The 24672-nt window shown below is 43.5% G+C and overlaps 1 long non-coding RNA gene across 1 annotated transcript in view; it reads right to left on the reverse strand.

Annotated features, from left to right (window-relative positions):
* Positions 1-23002, reverse strand: part of LOC306810314 — a 46367-nt gene extending 23365 nt beyond the window's left edge. Inside the window, exons 1-3 of the long non-coding RNA XR_013776432.1 lie at positions 22805-23002; positions 12878-12948; positions 3605-3668 (exon numbers count right to left, since the gene is read on the reverse strand). This is a non-coding gene — a long non-coding RNA (uncharacterized lncRNA). The remainder of the gene's footprint in view (positions 1-3604; positions 3669-12877; positions 12949-22804) is intronic.
* Positions 23003-24672: the final 1670 nt, after the last annotated feature.

Raw genomic sequence — 24672 nt, forward strand, 5'->3', positions numbered from 1 at the left:
AGAGCAAACAAAACTCATTCTGCACCTCTTGCCTGGAGCCCCAGGAGCACAGGGCTAAGAGATGCACAGGGATCTCTCCTCCTCTCACCCTGGACAGGATGCTGCAGCCAGAACTGTGCTCACAGCTGAGCTGGCAAGAGCTTTGTCTCCATGGCACTCTTGACAGAGCTGTAAGACCCAACACAGTCAGACACCTGATGCAGAGCAGCACCATAAGAAAACCTGGATGTAGAATCAAGGCCGAAAACAAAACAGGTAAATAAAGTCTAGCCCCCAGCTGGTTTGCAATACTTGGGGTGAGCTCAGTGGTCCCGAAATGTTGTATTTGATTAGCCCTATATGCTCAGGATTTTAAAGAGGAAGGCAGTTTTGCTCTTGAGATAGTGCGGAAGCAGTTCAGAGAAATAAAAGCTTCTGTTTCCCCATTGTATGTCAGAGGAAGATACTAATTATTACCCTTCATATCCTATTGAAAGAATTTCTTACCTATGACAAAATAACAACACTATAAAGTTAACATTTTTGTGTAGCAGATTCTGTTGTTTGACTTTCCTGAGCTATTTCCTTGCCCTCATTCATCAAAATCCTGACTGGATAATTCCACCCCCCCTTCCAGTTTTTGTAGAAGTAATCTTTAGAGTTTTGTGAAGTTGATCTTGGCTCATGGCACACATCCCACATCTGTTTTCCTAGGCCTTACTGTTTGACTCAGAATGATTGCATTTTAACTTCATCCCCCCACTGCTACTGTCAAGTGTAAAACCCCAGCTGAGCACTCCCACCAGCCCCAGGGTGCACCTGATGTCCCCTCACCTCCTGGTACTGAACACTGAGAGGTTACTCCAGGAATGCTGACTGCTTATTTATTATTCTTGAAGATGATACGGTGGGAGCTGACAGCATAGGTTAAATACAATTATTCTCCATGAGTGAGTTTTCAAAGCTCTCCTTTTGGTTCTTAGCCAAGATCCTTAAAAGCACATCATTAAGGATAAGCATGCACACAGAGCAGTGGGATGTGACGTGTTCTTTAACTTGTCATGTTGGTTTTGCTGTCTTTTGAAAGCAAAAGAGAGAGAAACTACCCATCCCTATTCTTGGGCAAACTGCCACACACTTCCAGGAGACTTTGGAGCAAAGACCTGACTGCTGCATGCCCAAGGTGACTTGGCAGAACCATCCCCAGGTACTGCAAGAAACAAACTTTTAGGTGGAAAATACTTGCTGAAAAAGCTTGATCTCTCAAGAGTCAGACTTTCCCAAGTTGAAACTTTTAAAACTCCTCATTCTCTTTGAAACCATGAGCTCTTGGCTTCTTAGCACCTAGCTAAATTTCAACAGGAGTGATTAGAAGAGAAAAATGCTGAGTGCAGTAAGGCAATATGTACACTTGAGATAGGATACAGTCAGACAAGAGCACATCTGTTGGGCACAGAGTCAGAAAATCTCTGCTGGACTTCTGCTGCTTCATGACCTTCAGATCAATTTGTTTAGATATGTCTGGGCTGGATATGCTGCCTACCATTCTGCATCTGGTAATAGAGTTAATAAATACTTCTTTCAGCATCATCTTTCCTGTGGTATTTTGCTCAGTCCAATTCTGCTACTAGGCAGAACTCAGAAATGAAGGAATCTTCCAGTTAGAGGGGAGGGGTTTATCCCAAGTGCAAAACAGTAAATCCAACAGGAAACATGAAGGCCATGGGTTAACAGCAACTCCATGCCAGAATAACCCTCTTTCCCAGCTCTGAGCACTGCAGAGTTCTGACCATCCCTGCCTGGTTAATCCAAGAGCAGGATGGCTACAGAGCTGAAATGGTGACATTTGGGTTTGAGGTGCACATTTAAAGCCATGTGACTTTTGCCAGTGTTCTTCACAGATCTCCTAAAATGCTACACTGGAAACAGAGTTTGAAAGCTGGGCTAGGAACAGGGATCCATCTTTCTTGCTTTCATTCTTGGAGTCCTTTTGGAGTCCTTTTCTGGGCTGCTGGAATTGCACTGAGTTCTCCAGCCCATTCAAGGTGTAATGAGAGTTTAAGGAACTGGATTAGTTCCTCACAGCTCCTCAATCCATAAGAAAGCCTGGGGTGGAATCCAAACATTCCTGTCAGAACATGGAAAATTATCAGACAGGTCAGCTGCATTTGAACATATCCTTCTAGACACTGTTTGCCACAGCAGGGAAGAGTTTGGAGAGGTGGGCTGGGGTTTGGATGCATTTCAGTGCAGCATCAGGCCTCCCTGGTAGAGAGCCCTCCTCACCTCCTGGTCCAGAGCTCCTTGTGTCCCTTGGAGTCAGGAGAGCTCCAAGTCACACTGCCCCATCTTGCTCATTCCCTCAAACTTCCTATAGTCTCTCCTTTCCCCATGCAAAAATAAAGATGCTAGAGAATGTAGGCACATCTTGGAACAACTAAAATAATCTAAGACTTTGTAAAAAAGAGGTCCAAAGTGTGTCCAAACACATTTACAATGATCACCTGAGCACAGCACTACCAAAATTACCACAAGCAAGAGAGTTGAACATTGCTTTTTTTAACCTACAGACAGGCTGCATTAACCACAAAGGAAACCCAAGGAGAGCTTGTGTCTGGAAGCAATAAAGCATTTGCATAACATGCAGTGTGCATTCAGTTCTAGCAGGAGGTGCTTGGGACCTCCTTGGTCAATGGGAGTGCAAACCCAGAAGTTGTCTCCCTAAAGAGGCTTGGAAGCACTTCCTCAGGTCAGTGTCCCACCACAGGTACCATTCCACCTTCCACACAGTCAACCCAGTTTCCAGGTGACCCCTGCAATACATGCCAACCATTTCTGAATACCAGAAGCAGATACACAGAAGAAATTCATATGTTCCAAACAAGTACAGAAAAGGTTTAATCTCCTAAACCTGTGCTGGAATTAGGGCACACAAGTGCTCTAAGTAGTGGTACAACCACCAAGCACAGAGGTGAAAGCTGCAGTGGTAGAAATGTGCTGGTGTAGCAAACCCAGTCCTTGCTCTCTGCCCTAGCCCAGAGGTTTTCAGCACAGTTTCTCTCCACCACTGTACAGCATATCCCTCCCACGTGCTGAGGTTGCAATAAATCCCAACCATTCTCACTGCAGGCATCACTCAAGTGCTGATGGCTAGACCAAGAGAACTTAAAGCCACCCCACAAGCCACGCTCATTTAAACACTGTCTCACCCCTTTTTTGCTTCAGAGGAGGACATGACTAAGAATGGGCACATCAGTGCAGTAACAGCATCAGCCAAAACCACGTCCTCACACGCTGCTGCCACGTGGCACTCAGGGCACAAACCTTCCCCTTTAGCATCAGCAATCAGCCTGTGTGTTTTGGAGCAAGGGGAATGTGGCTGAGATTCTTCCTTTGCTGACACACCACAGTGCTAAGCTGCTGTGGCAGACACCAGAAGGAACAAATGTAAAGTCAAAGCCATTATAATCTAGGGAAGGGCTGGAGAAACCCAAATGGAGATGTCATAAAAACATAAGCCAGAATTCATTACCCTTGTAACCAAAAAGAAACTATTGATTTGCCAGTTTCCACCATAAATAGCTGTAGTTGAGGGTCTGAGTTTATAAAACATTGAATGACTTACCATATGTTGCACTGGATGGTTTTGGTCGGAAGTCCACTAAAGATCTGTTAAACAGCAATTTCTCCTGTTGAGACAAAAACTCAGAGGTAAAAACTGCCTTGCCAAGCCCAGAAGATAAGCACAAAGACACATTGTCTTAAATCACAGGAGAGCAGAGTGTGCTGGAACAAAGCAAATACAGACTCTTGGGGTGTTTAGACTACAGCCTGTCTGCCTTTTTCCAAGTTGGGCTGAATGAAAAAGCAATTTACAGCGAGTTCAGGATTACTGCAGTCATGCCAGAGTCCCAGCTGCACAGTGCATTGTTTAATCTGGGACAGCAGCTCATTTACAGGTAATTCCAGGTGTTTACAAGGCAGTGTGGTAGGGAGGAGCTGGCTCACCACAACTGGCCACGATCCTGTTTTCCCCCATCTCCTCTGTGGATGCCCAAGCCCCTTGCACAAGGGTCCCACTGCATTTTCTGCCTTTATCCAGTACAGCTTTATCCCTGAAAATGTGGTGGGGATGTGCATGATCAGCAGGAGGTATTCCTGGTTTTCCTTTCTCTGCCAGGAATTTGCTTAGTTTCTGTACCCTGAGCACCTTATTCGTCACAGAAGTAGGTCTAATATCCAGGTTTTAACTTGTAATTCCCTGGACTAGAACTGGTTAATGGGGGTATGTAAGAAGTATGGAGAAACAGTTCAGACACTACAGATTCTCCATGCTGACTGCCAAACAGATTAATCCTGTTCATCTCTGTGGATGGGTGGGTTGTCTTTGTCACAGGGGACTCCAAAGCAGGTCCAGCTTGAAGAAGGGGAGATCTAAGGGTGGCCATGAAGCTGGGAAAATGGATTATGGCAGAAACTTTCTCACTGTGCACAGTGGTGGAGGTGAACAGAGACTCTCAGGAATTAGGCTGAATTCTCCTTTCCCAAGGATTTTGATCACTCTGGGACATACCCTCAGGATATTTGCCAAGCTTATTAAAACAAACATGGGGCAGCTCCTTGAGGCAGGACCCACAAATTCCCAACTCCTGAAGGTCCCAACTCAGCAGTTGAAAGTCAGGAGGGGAGCAAACAGCAGTTGCATTGTGTGACATGGCTGAGGAAATTTGAAAGACAAATTATTCAAAATAAAAAGCAGTGCAAAAACAGATTAGGAAACTACTGTGCCGTGACTATTAATGAAGCGATAGAAAATATCAATCACTCCCTGACCTCTGAAGCTTGCTGTGAGAGAAGAATTAGGAGATTTTATGTTCCAAGTACCAGGAAACCACAGGGCCCTGGTGCCTAGTTTTCAAAAGAACACTGAATCACAGGGAGGAAAGCAAAGTGCTGCAAAGAGCCAAGGGCAGAGTTTAAAAATAGCAGCTTTCAGTTTTGCTGCTTTTTTCTTCTTCTTAAGTGCCTGGATACAGGATCATGTCAGAGGGTGGATAAAGAGACAGACCAGCCCCTGTGGAGAGAGAAGTGTTCCTGAATGAAGTGCTGCCAGCTGGGGGGTGAGGGCTGCTCATTTTGCACTCCTGCTCTCCCCTCAAAGGAACCAGCCTCTCCTGATCCTCCTGTCTGCCCAGCAAAGAGCAGGGCACCAGGGACTGGGGAGCTTTTCAAGCCCATCAGTGTGTGCAGAGGCCAGTGCAAATGAGCAAAGCCAGGGGCTGAATGTGTGATCCAGCCAGAACCTTCTCATTCTGGGCACATGCAGGGCCAATTTCCCATGGAATTAAGGGCACTTTTGAAATGCTGTGCAAGGAATTGGATTTACTGAGACATTTGTGCTGGTGCTCTGGGTCTGTGGGCAGGGATAAGTCATGTCTGGCTGCTGTACACTGGCAAATGTGCTAAACCAAGAGAAAAGATATCTGAATTCTGATATTGCTCCAATTTCTCCAGCCCTCAGACTCAGAGTTACAGCACCTACCAAAGCAACCATGTGGAGAAGTTGAGTGTTGGTATTTTAGACAGGCAAAGGAGACAGGTAAGTATCTCCTGAAATGGACAGTAAAGTTTTAAGTTGTACAGTGGGGTAACAGTGATGGTTTTAAGGCAGAAATGGGCAGGGACTGCAGAGAGAAATGAAATGTCATCCAAACAGACTGAAAAACAGATATATCTTTAGGTAGCTGATCTCAGACAAAGCTTGCAGAGAGGCAGGATGCCCCTGTGGGCCTTTGCTTTGTCTGTGAAGAGGGAAGAAAGGCACAGCTGATGCTCTGGATAAGGCTGTCTGCATCTGCCTCTCCAGGGAAGTCTGCTGTGCCTTATGACTCACTGCTCAGAGGATGCTCTCAAATCTATAGAGGAATAATTCGAGTAATAAGGGCAGCAAGTGCAGGGAGCCACATAAAATCCCTTTTCCCAATTAAGCAAGCAGAAACACAAACCCTTTTCCCCAGCCTTCTCAGGGACCAAACAAGCAAGTTTTTCACTGCAGTAAGATATAGCTGAAATGGAAGGTGGGGAAAGAGAAATAGTGGCTCTGTCACTTGGTTAGTAGGAGTACACAAATCACTTAAACTGCTACCAGTTCAATTGTGAAATTGAATCATTGCAAGTTCAATTTCTACTGACACCAGCAAGGACTTCCAGGGTCTAGTGTGGACAACAACCAGCACACACAAAAAAATGAGGGCAGTTCAAAAACAAAAACCTTGTATGGATAATTATGCTGACCGAGTCCTAAAGGAACATTTTACCTTTACACATATGCAGAAAAATCACAAACATCTGGAATCCAAAGTATTTCCTTGTAAAGGAGTTTCCACTGGAATGTCATCTGTTCTTGCTGTTATTTGAGATAGGGTGCTGACCCAACCAACTGCAGTGGCCTGCATGGCACGAGCTCTTCACTGCTGTGGCTCATGGAAGAGCCCAGCAGTGCCACAGGGCAGTGTAATTTAATTGCCATGTCCCATGCACAGGTTGTTAAGCAGAAAATCTCCTGCTTCCACAGAGATAAGGAGCCCCATGTGTCCTAGAGATGCTCCAAGAGACACCCAAGGTTACTTGCTCCTGCTGTCCTTCAAAAGAACCAAGCCAGGGTGTATTTGGAGCAAATCCAGTGTCCTGCCCTCTGAGCAGACCTGAAAGCTTTCATTATGTGGGAAAATCTTTAAAGCACAAACTCAGATCCAGTTCATCCACTGCTTCCCTCAGCCTTGCAGGCACAAAAAGCTTCTTCAGCTCAGCTGGCCTGGGGTTTTCCCTTGCTCAGCTTTCAGTGGAGATCAGTGTGGCTGCTGATAAAAGCAGTGTAGAAATGCCCTATGATGCAGCCCTAATGGTAGAAGAGTTCTCACCAAATTGGCACTCCAGGGACTTTCTTGCAGTTTCTGCATCTGGAAAAGACTGACTGGGATGTAGCAAAACTGTCACCCCAACACAGGGAGGCAATTCAGAACAGGAGCAGGACTCCATACAATATTCCCCTCTTTAAAATGTAGGTATTGCAGCAGATTGGAAAAACAGGTGGCTTTTCCTCTGAGAACATATACCAGAGAGAATGCTAAGAAGCAGGGCCAAGATGAATTAACCTGATCAACTACAGTAAACTGACTGTAAAGTACAGGAAACATGAAGCACTGCATTTTCTCATTTGTGGCTTGGAAGACAAATTTGCAATTGAGCTTCTTTTGGAGGGCTCAAAGCAACACACTGCTGCATCTTCATCTACCATTGCACCCTACCAGCACAGATCCCTGGATTTCCTCACACTTTTTAGCCCTCAGTAGTTGTGAAGTACCAACAAATCCACATTCTCAAGCCTGGGGAGTTTTCTGTTTTTCATCAGGAAGATTTCAAAAGGTTTCACAAGGGCCAAAATGAAAAAGCATTTGGATGTTTCCTAGACAAAACCTTCCATTCTGCAGGAAGAGCTGACACTTTAAAAGACAACCAGGCAACCACAGACATTGAGAAATGGTGCAAGACATCTTTGAGTTTGTCTTTGCCAATGCTTTGACCTCGCCACAGCGACCAGACAGAGCTTGCTGAAAAGTTCTCAATACTTGGAAAAATAGTGGCACCACTCTACCATCTCTCATCCAAAGCAGCACATGAACACATTGTACTTCTGGAACAATTCTGGCCCTTGGCTGCATTTTGGGGCTACAAACACAGACAGCAGTGGAGGGGGCACAGGAGAAGAGCAGAACAAAGTTGCTGGTAATGATGGATAGTATTTTTGAACAGAGTTCAGTGTTGCTGTACAAGGAACAGCAGGCACAGGGAACACTGGACCATGCTCATGTTTCCCAGGTATACCCTGGACTGAAATCCTGATGGATTTCTGTACCCCTTAGTGCTGGCTGCAGAGCAGGGTGTCCTTGGGGTTTTAGAGACCAGCAATATAAAGCTATTTCTGAGAGAATGACACTGCTAAGATACATGGTGATAAAGCAGCAAAACCCAGAGTCTCTGGCACAACTAGAAATGTAAGAGTTTTCCAAGTGTTATGACCCTTTATGGAGAGAATGTGGCTGTGAACATGCACTTTGTTATCATAATAAAAAAAAAGCCACCAGCATTTCCTGACACCTCCAGTGCAAGCATTTGTGGTAACCCAGTAATTTGTAAGCAATTAGGGCACAGTGTTGTATGTTTACAAATCCTTAAGCAGAAGAGAAAAAGATCTTCCAAGGAAGTGGCACTTATATGTTCCTTGCAACTTCTCTGTGTATTTGCATTACAGCCAAGGGCTAATCTGAAGTAGCCTGAGTGCTCTAATCAAGGATCCTCCATAAAAAATCCTACTGAAGTTACAGATTTTTCTAGTTCAGGTTGGAGCAGACTCCTGGTACCAAACTGCCAGTTCTCTGCCACCTTCTGTGACAAATTTAAGGAAATACAAAAGAGTGAAACATCTCAAATTTCCTTTCTATGCATAGAGAGCCTTACCTAAGGTATTTTAAATACCTTTATCAAAGAACAAAGTTCCAGTGGGACATTGTCAAGAATAAATTTGCATTGAGAGCAAAAACATGGATGTCCAGTGGTGAAAGTCAGTTCAGGCATGTTTTGACACAGGAGAATTCTCACATCACAGCTTGGTCCCAGAATAACCAGCAGCAAAATCTTTTTTGCAAAAGGCCCAGTGGTTTGGATCTTATCAATGCCAGGAGATACTTGACCTGGCTGTCTTGCCAGCTCCCAGGTTCATGCTTTCCTTTGTTCATCAGATATTTGAAGCAACAATATCTAATTCCTCACCTGTTTTCAAGGAAAAAAGATTCCCCTTGAGAGGCTTTCTCTGTTCTCTTCCCAGTTACACTTCCAGCTGGTTTTTGCCTTTGGATTCCTAGTTCTGTGCAAATCCAGGTCAACTCTGAAAATAACCCCCTGGCATTTAAAAAACCCTCTACTCTGATTTTAGATGGAATTTTGAACCTTTCCAAAGAAATTATTGTGATTTGCCATGGAGATCCTACAAATCATCCAGCTTCTAGCAGTGGATTGGATGAGAAGCTGAAGCATAAATTTGCCAGGTGATATAAATTGTGTGTTCCACATTTTCCTGCATTCAGATTAGTTCTCTGCTAACAACAACTCAGCAGCAGTAAAACTGGCTATAAAACTCCATCATCAGGTATTCTGGAAGCCAAATCTCTGAGGTCTTAAAATGACTGCCTGTTGCCCAGGCCTACAGAGCAAGACCAAATTACTGCAAGGAGCTCACTTCATTATCCCTGCACTGGATGAGCTGCACCAGCATTAAGGCCCCAGTGTCAGGCATTGCAAGGCAGCCCCTGCCCTTGGGGGTTTGGGATCTAAACCAGACAAAGCAGAGAATAGCCCTGAATTGCCTTTTCCTATGCTGGAATATTTCAGATAAATAAAGCTGCAGGTTTTGGCAGGCAGCATCCAGCTCTGAACAACTTGCTTTGTATCCAGACTGCTTAAAAGATACCAGGGTGAATTCTTCCCATTGATTTTATTTTGAGAAGAGTCCCAGGTCTTTGATTTAACTTTGATTGCACATTATAACTCTGCCAAACAAATATCCATCCAAAGGAACAGCACTACCTCTAGCAGATCCTTTGGGATTTTCACTAATGTCAGTGGAGCTCAGGCACCTTTTGTTTTTGTTTCTCCTCCAGGACCATGTGGCCACCACCATCCAAATGGGAAACAACATTTTCTGTGCACTCAGGAGCAGGGCTGGGGTACCACAGTTTTGACATGACATCAGCACAGCCCAGCCTGTGCTGCTGACAGGGCTGGAGCCCTGGGAGCCTCCCCCAGGAGCACAAAACAGCTCCTCATGTCTCATTTCTGCCTCAGTTTTACTGAGGAATTTTCCTGCTGCACTTCAGCTGGAATAATATTTTAAGTAAATAGTGATGACTGGAGAAGCAAGTTAAGGGAAGGCATCTAGTAGCTGGAAATCAGGTCCATTACACTGTATTAAATATTAAGCTCAGTGTTGTAAGCCAGACAATTGCATACTGAATTAATAATGTTATTTATTCCATTTAGTGGATTATGGAAGACACTTAATCATTGTGGCATTTTAAATCAGAACTGGCATCAACAGCTCAGCTCTAAGAGTATTATATGGAGACACAGAGATGGATTGAATAGCTGGAGGTGAAGAGAGTGTGAATGTGTGAAATACAGCAGGTTTGGTAATACAAAGTTATATGGCCTTGATTGTTCATTTGGATACTAATGCTCCAGCAACACCTAAGAAAGCATAAGCAAGTCCCCAAAGATAGGCTGAACCTTCTATAATATCTGAAGGAACTTAACTTCTTTTCTTTTTGTAAAAGAGTTATAAATTTTCAAGCAAAAGCCAAAAGTATTTGCTCAGTCAAAACATAAAAATGTCATGGGAAATTCTGAAGCTTTTTTTTTTCTGGCCAAGTAGATAAAATAATAATAATATCTGAAGATGAAAAAAATATATTGATACAGCTGTCTGAGAGGAGTTTCAATTTTTTTTTTAAACCCAGAGTGGTCAATTATTTTTCCAGACTTCCACACTGAAAATCAAATAAATTTTTTGCAGGAAGTTTCAGCAGTAGGAATCCTACCTTTTGAAATATAGGGATTAAAATATTAAAAGGTCCAAGGTATCTCCCTTCTCATATTCTTTCAATTTTTTACTTCCTAATTTTGGGCTCTCTGATTGCCATCTTTTTTAGCCATATGAAGAAATGGCTCCCCAGACATCGTGCAGAAATTCACATTTTTTCCCAATCACTCAGCAGGAACACCCTATCACTCCTTAGGCACATTTCTCAACCTTAATCACCTCCAATTGCTATGGGTTCTAAAATTCAGTCTACTGGAGAAAGAAATAACTGCTCTGCCATTTCCTGCAGCTCTGATTTTCGTGCCTTTCATGGAACAATTTCATTGACTTCACAGGAGCCTATCTGGATTTACACCTGTACAAAAACCAGGCAAGAAAGCCTGACCCTTGGTGTGGAATATCAGGTTCATAAATGAGTTCTGTATCTCCAAGAATCTCCCCATTTACAAAGGTGAACAGCTGTTGCTATAAATCAGACAGTCTGAACCAGCCATTAGAACTTCATCCAGATGATCCGTTTAAAATATACAAAGGCAACGTTTTGGAAATAAAAATCTACCTTCATGTCCTCAGGGACACCTTCTGTTGGAGAAAAATCTCATCATTCAAGGCTAAAATTAGTTCACTTTACTGCTGCTTCAGGAGAGCCATGATCCTCAAGAGTAACATGGCCTTGCAAAGGCCTGTTAGATGACTTGAGGGATTCCAAACATCTGGAATTTGGTAAATACTGCATTGGAGACATCTAACTTCTTTTTCAACTTCTCCGTGGGTGTGACTCTCTGCTGTTTGCTGGAATGGCCATATCTGGTCCAGTTCCCATCAACCATTTTCTGTTTGAATAGGAAACACTTGCTGAAGTGTGGAAACAGCTGGCAGAGCTGGCTGTGCATGAACAAAACACACTCTTGTTCCTGACCCAGACTGGCCCTTGAGCTCCAGCTGGGATTGCCAAGGGCTCTTCTTGGCTTTTTGGATGAGACCAGGTCACCCAAGATGTACAGGCTGGCTGTGTCAAGGGCTGGTTCTTGGAGCATAAGGCTCACTGTCAGCAGGGATAAAGCTTTGTGTGAGGAGAGGGGAGCAGGGTGAGCATCCCCATTTTATTAGCTGGGGAACTGAGGCACAGGGAAATTAAATTATCAGCCTGTGGACATTTACAGTGAGAGAAAGAGACTCATGTATCTTTCTCTGACAGAAATACCAACATGCAAGTGTTTTCTACACAGCACTCAGCAAGCAGGACAGGCTGCTGGGGACAGTGTTCATTCAGTACCTGTGCTCCAGGGTCCTTTTGGCACCCAGCTTCCCTGGGACACCAGGAATCCACCTCATCTCCTGCTCATTAGTAACTCCCTGATTACACAGCACACATTTTCTTCTCTCTCACACACACATCAGGTGCAAGAAATATAGGTAAATATAGCTATAGTCCTGCATGGAAAGGCTAAGCCATGTACCACTGTTCTGATGGGCTTTGTCATTTGTCTTTCTCAGGGTTCTGGAGAGTTAGGCATAACAAGAACACAAGGAAACCAATGAAAGACAGACAGAGCTGTACCCTGAACCTCCAGACAGTCACACAGAGTAACAAGCTCAGCTCCTTTCACTCAATTCCTTATGCCCTTCTGAGACCGTGCAAAGGAACTTTATGATATGCTGGAAGGGATGAAGTATTAACTATCAAAAACTAGACTGAAGTAACTGAGAGCCTGCATTATTTTCTCTTTGATATATACTTATGTAAATTCAAATAAATATGCTTAAATGTAACCTGCCTTCAATTCTAGCAGAGCTTATTAAATCTATTTATGCAAGACAAGCTAGGCTCCATGGAATGCCAGGAACTCCCCTGATATTTGCCTTCCTACTTAATGTGATATTCTATGATTACACACACCAGAGCCTTTCATTCAGGCATTTTAATTTACAAATACTTTTTACATTTCTTAACACCCCTGTGGACAGGCACTGGAGCAATCAATCGAGGGGCAGCAGGGCAGCTTGTTTTGCTCCAGATCACGCACTGAAATACTAGCAGAGTTTGGAAAACTCCTTCCATGTCACTCAGAAACACAATTTCTATTAAGAGCAGACACATTCTCCTAATGCTGGGCCAAACACTCTGAGCAGAGATGCAGAGGGAAAGCTTAGTAGCAGGCAGGCCATAGGAAGGAGATCAAAACTAATATTCCTAAAGCAGCCACAGTGAATGACCATCCCTCCTTTGCCAAGGTCACTCACCAAGCAAGCTCTCCATGGTAAAAATCCATCAGGCATTTCCTCCATTTCTCTGCCCAGAGCCAAGTTACCTGCTAAAGGAGGAGAAGGTATGACTAAATGGCATCAACTCAGCCTTCCTACAGCAATCTGCACATTTCAATACAATCCTGACTCCTCAGAGTACTGGCAACTCATTGCTCAAGCTCATCTTCTCTTGTTGGCTCTATTATTTTTTATGTTCTTTAATAATGAATTGCTTCTCTCCCAGTCCCTGAGATAAGGTCTGGGTAAGCCCAGTCTGTAGGGCTGGCAGAGAAGCCTGGTAAGTACCAAGGAGCCCAGGATCCATGGGGACAGAGCCCATAGAACACCAACTCCTCTTCTACTGGGCCTCCAGGTAGCCTCCAGCACCCCCTAAACACTCAGCAACACTTCAGCTATTAATGCCAGTCCTTAAAACCAATACTATGAAGAGATTCCCCTTCAAACCCATTTTCAAACAAAAGAACACACAGCCAAACTCCTTCCACACAGGAGCTCAGCTCCCAAGGACACTTTTACATTTTCTCTGTCAGACTTTAAGTGAAGTGCAAAAACTCCTCATGGCAGAAACTAGAGACATACTGCACATCCAAACCAAGCTGTGTCTGTATTTCTTCACCTTCTCTTTTAAGTGGAGTGTAATTATGCACACAAGGAAGCCCCTGGGCTAGGAGAGCACCTCCAGCTTTGCACCAGAATTACCCAGGAGAGGGAGTCAAGAAGCTCCTCTTGAGAGGTCAAATTCAGGTAAATGAGTGCTGCTTTAGGGCAACAGAACACCAACAGCCCCCAGGTGTTAGAAACAAACCACCTACTTTGCCTTTGCTTGGGCTTTATAGTGAGAGGGTGACCTGGCTCTAGAAGGGAGAGAAGATAAAACCCAAGGTGCAATTTGCATCTGTAGGAAGAGATCTGGGAGATAACAGCCCTGGGGAGAGCTCAGAATGAATCCTGCACCAGCAGTTGTGTTTGCAGGCTTGTTTCTTTCAATGTTTTAGAAGGATAAACCCAAAACTGCCATCCCTCCATGTAAATAAAGGGATTTGTCATAAAGCTAACAGAGCCTGCTCTGAAGTAGTTCCCCAGAATATGAAGTGACAATGAGGTGCCTAAGAAAATAACATTCCCAGTGCCTGGGAAAAGCCATTCCTAGGATGGTAACTTTCCAGCTGTGATCAATATGGGCTTCGAGAGAAAACAGGGCTGAAAGACTCTGTGTATAGTCTGCACAGGGAGAACAAAGGCAACAAATAAAACTGAGGTATTTGCAAAAAGTCTGTGTCTTACCCCCAATTATCAGCTTAAAGGTAAGTTCTTGGAATGGTTACAGCCAGCCAGTTGCTCTGTGAAAATCTCACACACATCTGGCAGACAAGGAGCTGTAAACTGGTGCTTGTAGCCTTTGCCCACCCAGGAGATCATCCTGAGAGGTCAGGTCCATTGTGCCCCCCCACAAACTCTTCAATTCCATTTGTGCTATTCTCTGGCTGCCCCATTGCTGCAAAAGGTGACTGAGATTTTTTGTTCCAATGTTTTTACAGTTATATTGTGCCCAAAAGGTTGAAGCAGAGAAACATGAGCCTGTGGCCTCCAAAACCCTGGGGCTCCACCAGAGTTTTGCAGTTCATTTACACTGAGTCAGGATTTGCTGCCAGGTTTGAACCCCCACTGCCTCCCTCTGCTACCCTTCTGGACACACAGATTTCTCCTACAATTTCCCCCATCCTTTCCCATGGGCTTGTGAGAACAAAGAAGCTCATGTTTGACAATTACTCCATGCAGAATCATTAGGTGTGATCATAGATTCTAGCAATGGAAACCATTTACCTCATGTAAAGCAAAGTCCCACTTTCCTGGCCCAGCCTGCCACCTCCCTCTCTTGCTGACTGTGGCAACTTGGGCAGAAAGTGATTGACAGTTTTTAAGAGCTGTATTCTCACAAAACCAAAGTTAGGATGGACAGAGAGCAAGCACACTCCTTTCATGAAGAAATACACTGACAGCTCTTCCCCCTTGTGCCACCTCACAGACTCCAGGGCAATTGCAACAGCACAGAACATGGACTCATCCATCCAGGGGAAAACAAGGCTGCCTTCAAACCCTCCTTTATTTACTCCAGTCAGCTGTGCTGAGTGGATCAATTCAATCAGCTATTTCCTTAACCATAAAACCAGATGTGCGCCGTCACGGCCCATCTACGGGGACTCAATCCATGCCATTTAGAAATGCAGAATAAAAATAAAAAAAAATCCCAAGAAAGCTGAGATATGCTGATGTTTGGAGCTCTCAGTTTCCTAGGTAAATTGTTTTCTTTCGAGTCACATTTATTTTTGTTACCTCCAAAGAAATGCTGTTTTAGCTGCATTTCTTGGAAACAGTGCTGAGATCTAATGGGTTGTTACTGATGTGAATTCTCAGGTGGAGAATAGAGGGAATGTAGTATTGTCTTTGCTTCTGGGCATCAGCAACTTCTGCAAGCAATGTGGTGCAGTGCATGCCATTCCTTGCTAAGGCAACTTATTACCTTGCTCCCTAATGAGATGAACTGTTCAGCTTAAAAAAAACAACATTGGAGCCCTCTGGACTTAGTTCAGCTCTGGAAATCTGGGTATATGTCCGGAATTAGGGAGTGAGTTAGGAAAGTCACATTGCTCAGGTTTCCTCTGTTTCTTCTCAGACAATGTTCTGTTGTTTTTCCTCTGTACTTCTTATGACACTACAACTGAGGCAGGTCACTGCAGCAGCTCCTCCTTGCAAAGAGTCACCAAGGAAATGTGGTTTGGCTTCATTCTGCTTTCTGTGCTGGGTACCAGGTCTCCAGGTCAACTATTTCCCAAGTGAGTCTAAGGAGTAGAGGAGAGGATCCCCATGGGGTGTGTGTGGAGTTATCCATCTGCTGGGTCTTCAGCCCAAAGGATGCTGCAGGTGAGGCAGGTGGGGTGCACACAGCCACAGTGCCACAGCCTGCAGATCCTGCCCTTGCTGGGATGGAGACACAGGGTGAGCAAACATCTGCACACAGGAGGCCATGCCCCAGCTGAGCCTGCAGCTACAGAGAGGAGCCTTTGTGCAGGAACAGGCTGGGATTTACTGGCTGGAAGGTTCTTTTAGCAATGCAGCTGTAATATGCTACATGCCAGATTGTAGACATTCCTGGGGCAGCTTTCCAGAACGTGAATAAACTCAGGATATATGAATAAACCCAGCACACAGTGTGGGCTCTGCAAGGCCTGGAGGCAGCATGGCATTGCCTTTGCACATGCACAGCCTGCAGGGATTTCACCAAGCCCAGATGTCCCCTTCTGTTCCAGGATCCACATGTGCTGATCAATTCTTGCTCTGTGCTGCAGAAATTCTCTCAGAGTGTCACAAAGACTCATTCTGATTGCACTGTCCCTTGGCTGCCTGTGCTACATCACACAGCTCTGAAACACCACAGATAGGAGCAGGGGGGCAATGGGAACATGAGACAGGGCTGTGCTACTCATCCTCTACATGGGATGCTGAGTGTATGAATTGGTCCATCCTGGGGTGCCAGTCACAAGGGGAAGACTCACAAGTGATTCACTACACAGGGAAGTGTTACTTCAGAAAATGATTCAAATTCAGGAATTACCAAATAGCATTCAGGCAAGCCATATCTTAGTGCCTACCTAAACAGCATCTGTCCTGTGACATTTAGCATTGCCTGGAAAAAAAAAACAAAACAAAGGAGAAATATGGCAGCAGAGATAGCAAACACTTTAGAAAGACAAAGTGTAAATGCATCTCCAACAGCTGAGTCTTGGTCTCTAGGGAAATGTGCCTGCCTGTAGATGTGGTTTCCTCTGGTGCAAGATCCCTCAAAAGAGTCAGTGGGGTCTTTCTGTTCATACAGTCATAATGCCTCTGTGTAATTGAGCACCACTAATTAAAACCAAAAGGAAAGGAATATTTTGCAAAAGTATCTTGCTATTTTAGCTCCCCTAAAGAGAGTTTTCTGACATCTGAAGAGTGGAGCTCTGTGTGGGCATGGGCACACACATAAATGAATCTAGAGATGCCTTGTGCCCTGTCATAGCTGTCACAAATGCAGAAACAAATCAAGAGGAACAACAAACTGTGGAAAGTCATACAGCCAAACACAGGGCTTGAAAACAGGGAAATATCCATGTACTGGTCTGCTCCTGACTTGTACTTTACACTGTGCTATTTGGTGTGTTGTTCTTTCTCTCCCCCAGAGAAGACAGAAACCAGACCTTAAAACATTCACAATGAATTTTCAAATCAATAACATGTGAGACTTTGTCTAAAAGGTAAAGTTGTTGTAGAAATCAATGTCAGAGAGAGCACTTTGCCAATTCAATTATACTAGCTCCTCTCAAACTGACATAAAAAAAAAGTCAGAGAGAAAAAGATGTGGGCTTATTTCAGGCCCAATAAATGTTCCTTGAACTAACATCCCAATTTTGTAAATATTCTCAGGGCTTCTTACGCCAGCTCCCCTCGAGGGGTCATAATTAACTCTAAATAGGGTTACCTTGTTTCAGAATCAGTCTAATGTCAAGCAGTGTTTCTGCTTGTGTCCACAATTTTAAAATAATGTTGTATCCATTAAATAGCATGAAGGCTTCCCAGAAATGGGAACCATACGTCAAAATTTAACACAAATAAGTGTGATTAGACATGGCAGCTGTCTAGAAAATATTCAGCTATTTCATTGAGTTTTGGGTAAAATGTGAATGATTGTACCTATTCCAGTAAGCACAGAACCAGAAATGCTCTCACATTATCCTTTCCTTCTCAAGGCAAATTTCATTTTAAGATTGATCTCAAAGCAAAAGCAAACAGTAAGATAAAATCATAAACAGTTGTGTCTTTTGCTGGCTTAGCTGGAGACTTGAAGGAGTTTGTGATTTACTCTCTCAAAGACATGTAGCACACAGCACCCAGCCAAACTGAATCCAGCCACTGTGGGAAGGACTGAACTGAACAGGAAAATCTCAAGGCATAGAATGTCCTGGTACCCAGGTAAAATGTTTGTCCAGTCCTTGACAAGCTTATCAATAATTTTCCCACAGCTGAAAGACAATGACTGGGAAGAAAATGCCAACACCAGTAATTCAGGTGCAAAATCAAACTGTGAATCACCCTCTCTTCTCTTGTATGAGAGAAATATCCTACAAATATATACCAAATATAAAATCAGTCACAGAAACCCCTGGAAATCTGTACTTGGTTATCTTGAAACTAAAACACTCCAGGAATTTGGGTAAGTTTTTGCTTACAAACTATCATTATTGGCACTTGATCAGATGCAGATAAGTTAGGTTTCCAGCTTGGGAAGAGAATAATGCAAAAGGAATTGGAATTTATTAATTTCACATGTTCCATTTCAAGACAGGTAGGGTTTTTTTAAGCAAACATTTAAGCATTAATATAAATCTGTGCTATAGCAGCACTGTAATTTATAAGAAAATTCTAAAGCTTCCAGTCTGTGAGTTTTTGCAATAATTAGAAATTTGGGGTTTATTCAATTTAGTATCAAGTGAATAAGAAGCTGTTGAGCATTTATTAGTGTTTCTACAAATACTTGATTACATGCTTTGTTTGTCCCTCAACAAGAGAAGAATGGATTTCAGTTTCCAGGGGAGAGTATGAACAGCACAGGAGCATGTTTTGAAAGGATGTGGCTATTTGGAGTAATGTGAGAGATTCTGAAGGAAAAACAACTTTGCTTTTTGGAACAGATGTCAGAACCTACTGCAGGCCATGACAATTGCTACTGGCACAGCTAATCACACAGCACTGCAAATTTCTTCTCCAGACCTTCAGCTCAACTTAGCACAGAAAGAGCATTAGGGCAAATGCAGGATGAAGCAAGGAAGGGGCAGAAATGCAAAGTGAGGAACTTGCCAAGAGAACAGATCAGGGAGGAAGGTGTGTTCCAGTGTTTCACAGGGGTGTGTGCCAAGTCTCCTAACTCACAGGTACCTCATAGGGAAGGTGGGGACCACCACTGCCAGCTTTCTGCCTGGGGAAAAAAGGTGGGAGATCCTGGAAAACAGACTATTGCAAAAGAAAACAACTCAGAATCTAAGCACCAACTCATTTGTGATTGCATCTCCCTGGAGAAATCACTTCAGGGAAATCCATATTCATTGCTGGTGCCCTACAGAATCTGTGACAGAGCCTCCCTCCAGCACCTCATTTTTCCATGCTGAAACTGCCATGTTAAAAACCTTCTCACTGGGGCACTGCACACAACTGAGGTCGGTGAAAAAATCTGGAATCTGCAAAAAGAACATTTCTAGGAAATGGAATTATATCACCAGGGTTTATGATGAAAACCTCAGCAGACAGAGAACACTGCAGGACATAACTCTCAAAACATTCCCCCCAAGCCTTCTTTTCTCCAAAGATCTCTGCTTATGCTGTAGAAACAGTAAAATACTTAAAAAATACTGCATGGTCAATAAAGCAATTCTTGGAGTACAGATCAATAGATCAGCTGGAAACATTAAAAAGAAATAAAATGTTTTTAGGCAATTGTCTCTTCTGTTGAAAAGGTTTCATATCTGTTTTTTTACTTAAAATGTTGCTAGACAAGAGGGAAGAGATATTAAAACCCTTCCAGACATTAAAGTATTAGAACACACTTTAGTTTTGTTAGAGAAGAAATGCACAATATCCTTGCAGTATCTTCTCACAAATTAACTGGCAGCTCTAAAAGCAGTTGCCTTCCAAAAGCCTGGACTGATGTTACATCTGGTCTCATGAAAATAGCCATAAAGTCTGACTTACCAAGATGACTCTGCTGGCTTTAAGCCTCAATGAATAACATAACCCTAAAAATAGAGTTTGAGTCTATAAAAATCAAAACAAAGTTTGATGTAGAGACAGTTTTGCAACCAAAAATGAAAATATTGAATTCTCCATTAGGAAAACACATATAATAGATCAGCTTGGGAAAATCTGTTTGAACACCATGAACTTTCTGGATATCAGTATGAAAGGCAAAGCTTTTTGTAGAATAGAATCTCATTTTTATTGATTGTCAGAAAAGGGAAATGTTCCTTCCACAAGGTGATGAAAAAATCCTGTTGGGACCTGGCTGTGGGTACTGGGATTCATGGGCTCTTGGGACTTGTTTTAACTGAGCTACTCCTGCATGGTGCTGATATTTCCATCCTCAGATGTCCCTGTGAGCCAGTCTATGCTGCCATTTCTATTTACAGATGTGGAATAAAGACAGACAAGGTCAAGGGCCACATTTCCAAGTGCACTTGTTTATGGAAATTAAAGGATTTCTTGAAACACAGCTCAAACATGCCTAGACAGGGCTTGGTTTCCTTCCAGCCCACTCCAGTGGGAGGCTCCAAAATAGCATAAAATGCAACACCTGAACATTATGATGAAAGGTTAGAACCATCTGTTGCAGAACCTGTTGGCTACTGTGATCCCAATGGCTTTTCCCTGGTTCATCCTCACTATGACAGCCTGGAATTCATGCTGGCCTTGAGACTGTGAGTGGTGCAGCTTCTAAAATGCAGCAGTGAGGATGCCATCAATATCTGTTCAGATGTCAACAACCACACCATATAGGAAGGTGTCTTGAATACTTAACAAAAGATTTCCATGAAGTTTTGGGGAGGAATCTAGCTTTTCATGTGAATGCTGAGGAGGGCTGAATAGATCAGGGAGTTTCTGCCAAAGAACTCTGCCTCTACTCTTTATGAAGCTTGATGAAACTTGTAGACATTCTCTTTATGACTTCTGAACTTCTTTAAAACCAGGACAAACCCAGTGTCCCTCTCTGGCACTAACAATGCTCAGAGCCCTTAAGAGAGACTGTCCAGAGGTGGAATTACTTAGGGCAAATCTGAACTCTTCTTTAGCAGTACATTTCTCTCCTAGTTTATGCTTGGGATAAGTCCCAGAGCTCCTTCAGTTATCCCATGGTGGTGTCTTAGACACAAACTGAGGAGGTGCAGAGCATCCAGGCTGGTTGTGATCCTGCACAGCAGATCTCTGAGTGAGGCTGCAAGCTCCCAGCAGATGGGGAAGAAATTTGGGTGTACATTCTGCCAACAAAGTGAGCAGCCTTTAAACATACAGGGTTTCAAATGTGATTAAAAGTCCAGGTAGCCTCCAAGCCAGAAGAGAATAATCTCTCTGTCTCTGTGCAGTCCCTTCCTTTCCAGAGGCTGTACTCTGTTGAGGCCCAGCCAGAATGAAAGATGCTTTGCATGACTTTCAGTGTTTACTCTCACAGGAAGCTCAGTATCCTGTCTGGCTCTTGGTGTGCTCACCACCTGACTCTGGCATGCTCCAGACAGCCAAGCCTTTTTACCCAACTGGAATGTGCTGCAGTTCAAATGTCAGGAATAAAATAAGCAAGAAGGGCTGCTCTGCAGACTGGGAGGTGAGGGCATGATTTGCTGAAGGGTTAGCATTGAACTGGGCTCTTTCTGTGAGGGCACAGCACCGTGTGCCTGCATCTGTTGGGACTCACCCTTGTAGGGAGCTGGGATCCTCCACACTGCAGCCTTTGGCCAGCTGGGAGGGTGAAGAATGAGGCCAGTCAGGATTGTCAGAGGGAGTAAATACCTGCCACTCTGTAAGGAAAGGGATGGTGAGCAGGTGTCCAAAAATGGCAGGTCCTTCCAAGTGACATTTCTGTGACTTGGTGTTGTAAGGTCATCAGTGACAAAATTCCCCCATTCTTGCACTTGGTACTGATGCATTTGGCAGCACACAGTGCTTGGGTTTACCATTCACAGGACATGGATGGACTGGAAAAGGTCCAGGTAGGAGCCATGAATTGAATTAAAAGGTTACAAAATAAGTTTCAAGCAAAAGCATCCAGTACTGCAATTTCTTCGTGTTACAGAGTGTTCTTGTATTCTGTTGAAGCAGAAATACAGGGAACAAAACCGACCAAAGACTTTTCATCCTGGCAGACAAAACACAGATCTGGTAGCTGGATGTTAAAGTGAAAATTAAGAGTAGCAATAAAGTGAACATTGCTAATAAATGGAACAATTTTCTAAGGTAGCAATCAACTCTTCACTACTGGCAACCTCTGATCCATACTGAACTCTTTTCTCAAACATATATTCAGTTCAAAAGACATTAATTTCAAATTGATTTTTTATTACTACAGCCCGTATTATATGGAGGATCAGAACTGATGCACTCATGGATTTCTGCTGTATGTTCCTAGAATCCTAGAGATCATCCTAGAAGGGTGGGAAACCTCTGATTCTCCTCTGTACAGATATCAGCCTTGAGATATTTGACTAGTTCTGCCCAACTGCCCCCAAATTTACTGCCTGATCATGAGCAGTGCCTCCCAAGGAGATGGCTCATTGCTGAAGCCATGCAATTTTTCTCCTTAACTCAACTTGCATTTTTTGAGTTGAATAAACTTAGGGAAAGTTCACAGGAACGTGTGATCTGTAATTTCATACAATAACTAGCTGTAAACTCTGTCTGTGTTGATTCAGAAACCAAGAAACCCCCAAGATACATTTCTTAAAAACCAATTAAATACTTCTCTGAACAACACACAAATGTACAATCTCAGGTTGCACATAACACAAAACCAGCCCAGCATTTTCTTCCTAATAAGCATAGCAATGTAAACACAACTACAGACATTGTTTTCTAATTAGAAGAATGTACCATGAGATGTTTACAGACCCCTATGGAAATGTACAGACATTTGGTTGCCTAGCAAATGAAGGAAATGGAAAAAGTCTCTCAGCTGGGACACTCATAATTAGGTTGGCAAAGGGAAAAATAAAAGGTCTAGAAGCAAAAAGAGGCAATAGTCCCACACTGACCCAGGAAAGGCTAAGACAGTGCCAAGGAGAGGTACATAAAGGTGAATTTTCCAATGTTTTTATTTGAATATTAGCTTACCATAACTGTGTGTGTGAGCAGCCTGTTGGAAGGACTCGGTGGGAATGCTGACACATGGAAGCTGCTGTGTGGCCTTGTCTCTGTGGGACATGTTCTTGATGTTGATACTTGGCAGGGTTTGGGAACTTCTGTCCTTCAGGGCAGGATGTTGCTGGGCAGACACTGTATTTATGGGAGACAGATCCAGTGTGAGGCAGCAGCTCCTGTTTGTGCAAAAAATCAGCAAGAGAGGCCCATTGGACATGTAGGATCAAAGAGATGTGCCACAACACGTACAAAATGGGTTTCCAGATGGCTGAGTACCAAAATGCTTTGGCCAGCTGGATTTCCAAGGCTGCACCATTTGTGACTGTGGCCTGGGTCTCCAAAAGCAGAACCTCCTGGAGTCTCAGCACAGCTGTGTCTGAGAATGGTCCACAACAATCCTCCAACCCTGCCTTTAGTGTGAGACATGGAAAGCAAGTTCCTACACTGCTGGCTTCTGTGCTTCAATAAATAAAAGACTTGAAAAAGACAATTTTTTACTGCCATCAGGGCTGGCTGCAAAATAGAAACTTTGCAGTTTTGATTCTATTGATGTCACAAGGAAATTGTCCCCTTATGAAAAAGGCAAGCAGTTCTGCTTCCAAATTCTCACCCCTTCATGCTGATGCTGGCTGCATCCTCTGGGAAAGTGAAAATAACAAAGCCTGGTGCAAAGGAACAATATGTTTTCCTTGGGGTTCAATGGTCAAATAAATGTGGGAAAAGGTATCACGCACTTGCTTGTGAAAGAAACGAGTTTCTCAGGCATCCTCCCCATTGTGGTATTGGTTACCACAGAACAAACTTTTTCCATCCCAACTCCTACCCATAGTTACATCAGACAAAGCCATCACCAGACTGTGCTTTCTTCACACAACATTCCTGCTCCCTGGAAAAGCAGGAGGAAACTTGTCTGTGCAGCAAGGCTCAATCACACAGCACCACTGCAAGCATTTCCTGGCCCACTAATTTCTCCTTCCATGCTGCTGCAGCTCAAGGGTTTTACCTCACAGTGCCTGGGTTTGGAAGGGGAGGGGAGTGTAAAGTTGCTTTGATATAAAGATTGCTCTGATTTCCAGGAGCTCTTAGTGCCATGTTACACAGCTTAACCACATACACGAATCCTGGATATAACTTGAAGAGAATTTGGTTTTAATCTGAACCCTGGAATTTTACATATGGGAAAAATCCAATCAATTTCAGATTGTTTATTTATGATGGGGTTGTAGGATTGTAGGTGAAATTTACTCCATAATAATCAGCTGTCTCTGCTTTTGGCCAAACAACTTCTACACCTAGAAAATGGTGTTTGCAGCATTTTTAATCTCTTTTAACCCCATATCCCATAGACACTTCAGATCAGCAGTTTTCAGCCCTCACGAAGTTTATATTCCAGTGCAAACAAAATACTTTAAACTGTGAATTTCAACTTGCAGATAATATCTTTCTTACCCCTTTGGACCCTCAGCAATAGCACATCACTCTCTATGGTTCTGCAGGGCAGAGGGATACAGCCACTGCCCAGAAAAACAGCTGTATTTGTGTCACTCAGCCCCAGGATTTCTGCACAACTAGAAATTTTGCCTGGCTTTAACACACAGGAATAGAAGGTGTGGTGGAGCAGGGGGAAGGGATGTTTGCAATGGCTCAAATCTAAAAAGATGGTTTCCAGCTGCATTTCACATATGATTTGGGGTTTGGATGAAGTTTTAACAGAATTTCTCCATGAATTATGCAAGAGGCTGCTGGAACGCTGCAAGCACACAGAGGCACAAAGAGAGTTGTTGAAGCAGCCCTCAGACAACCCACTGCCATCTGAGACAAGAACCAAAAAACCCTCTCCA

The sequence above is a fragment of the Erithacus rubecula genome (genome assembly GCF_903797595.1).
Source record: "Erithacus rubecula genome assembly, chromosome: 19".
In the NCBI taxonomy this organism is placed as follows: Eukaryota; Metazoa; Chordata; class Aves; order Passeriformes; family Muscicapidae; genus Erithacus; species Erithacus rubecula.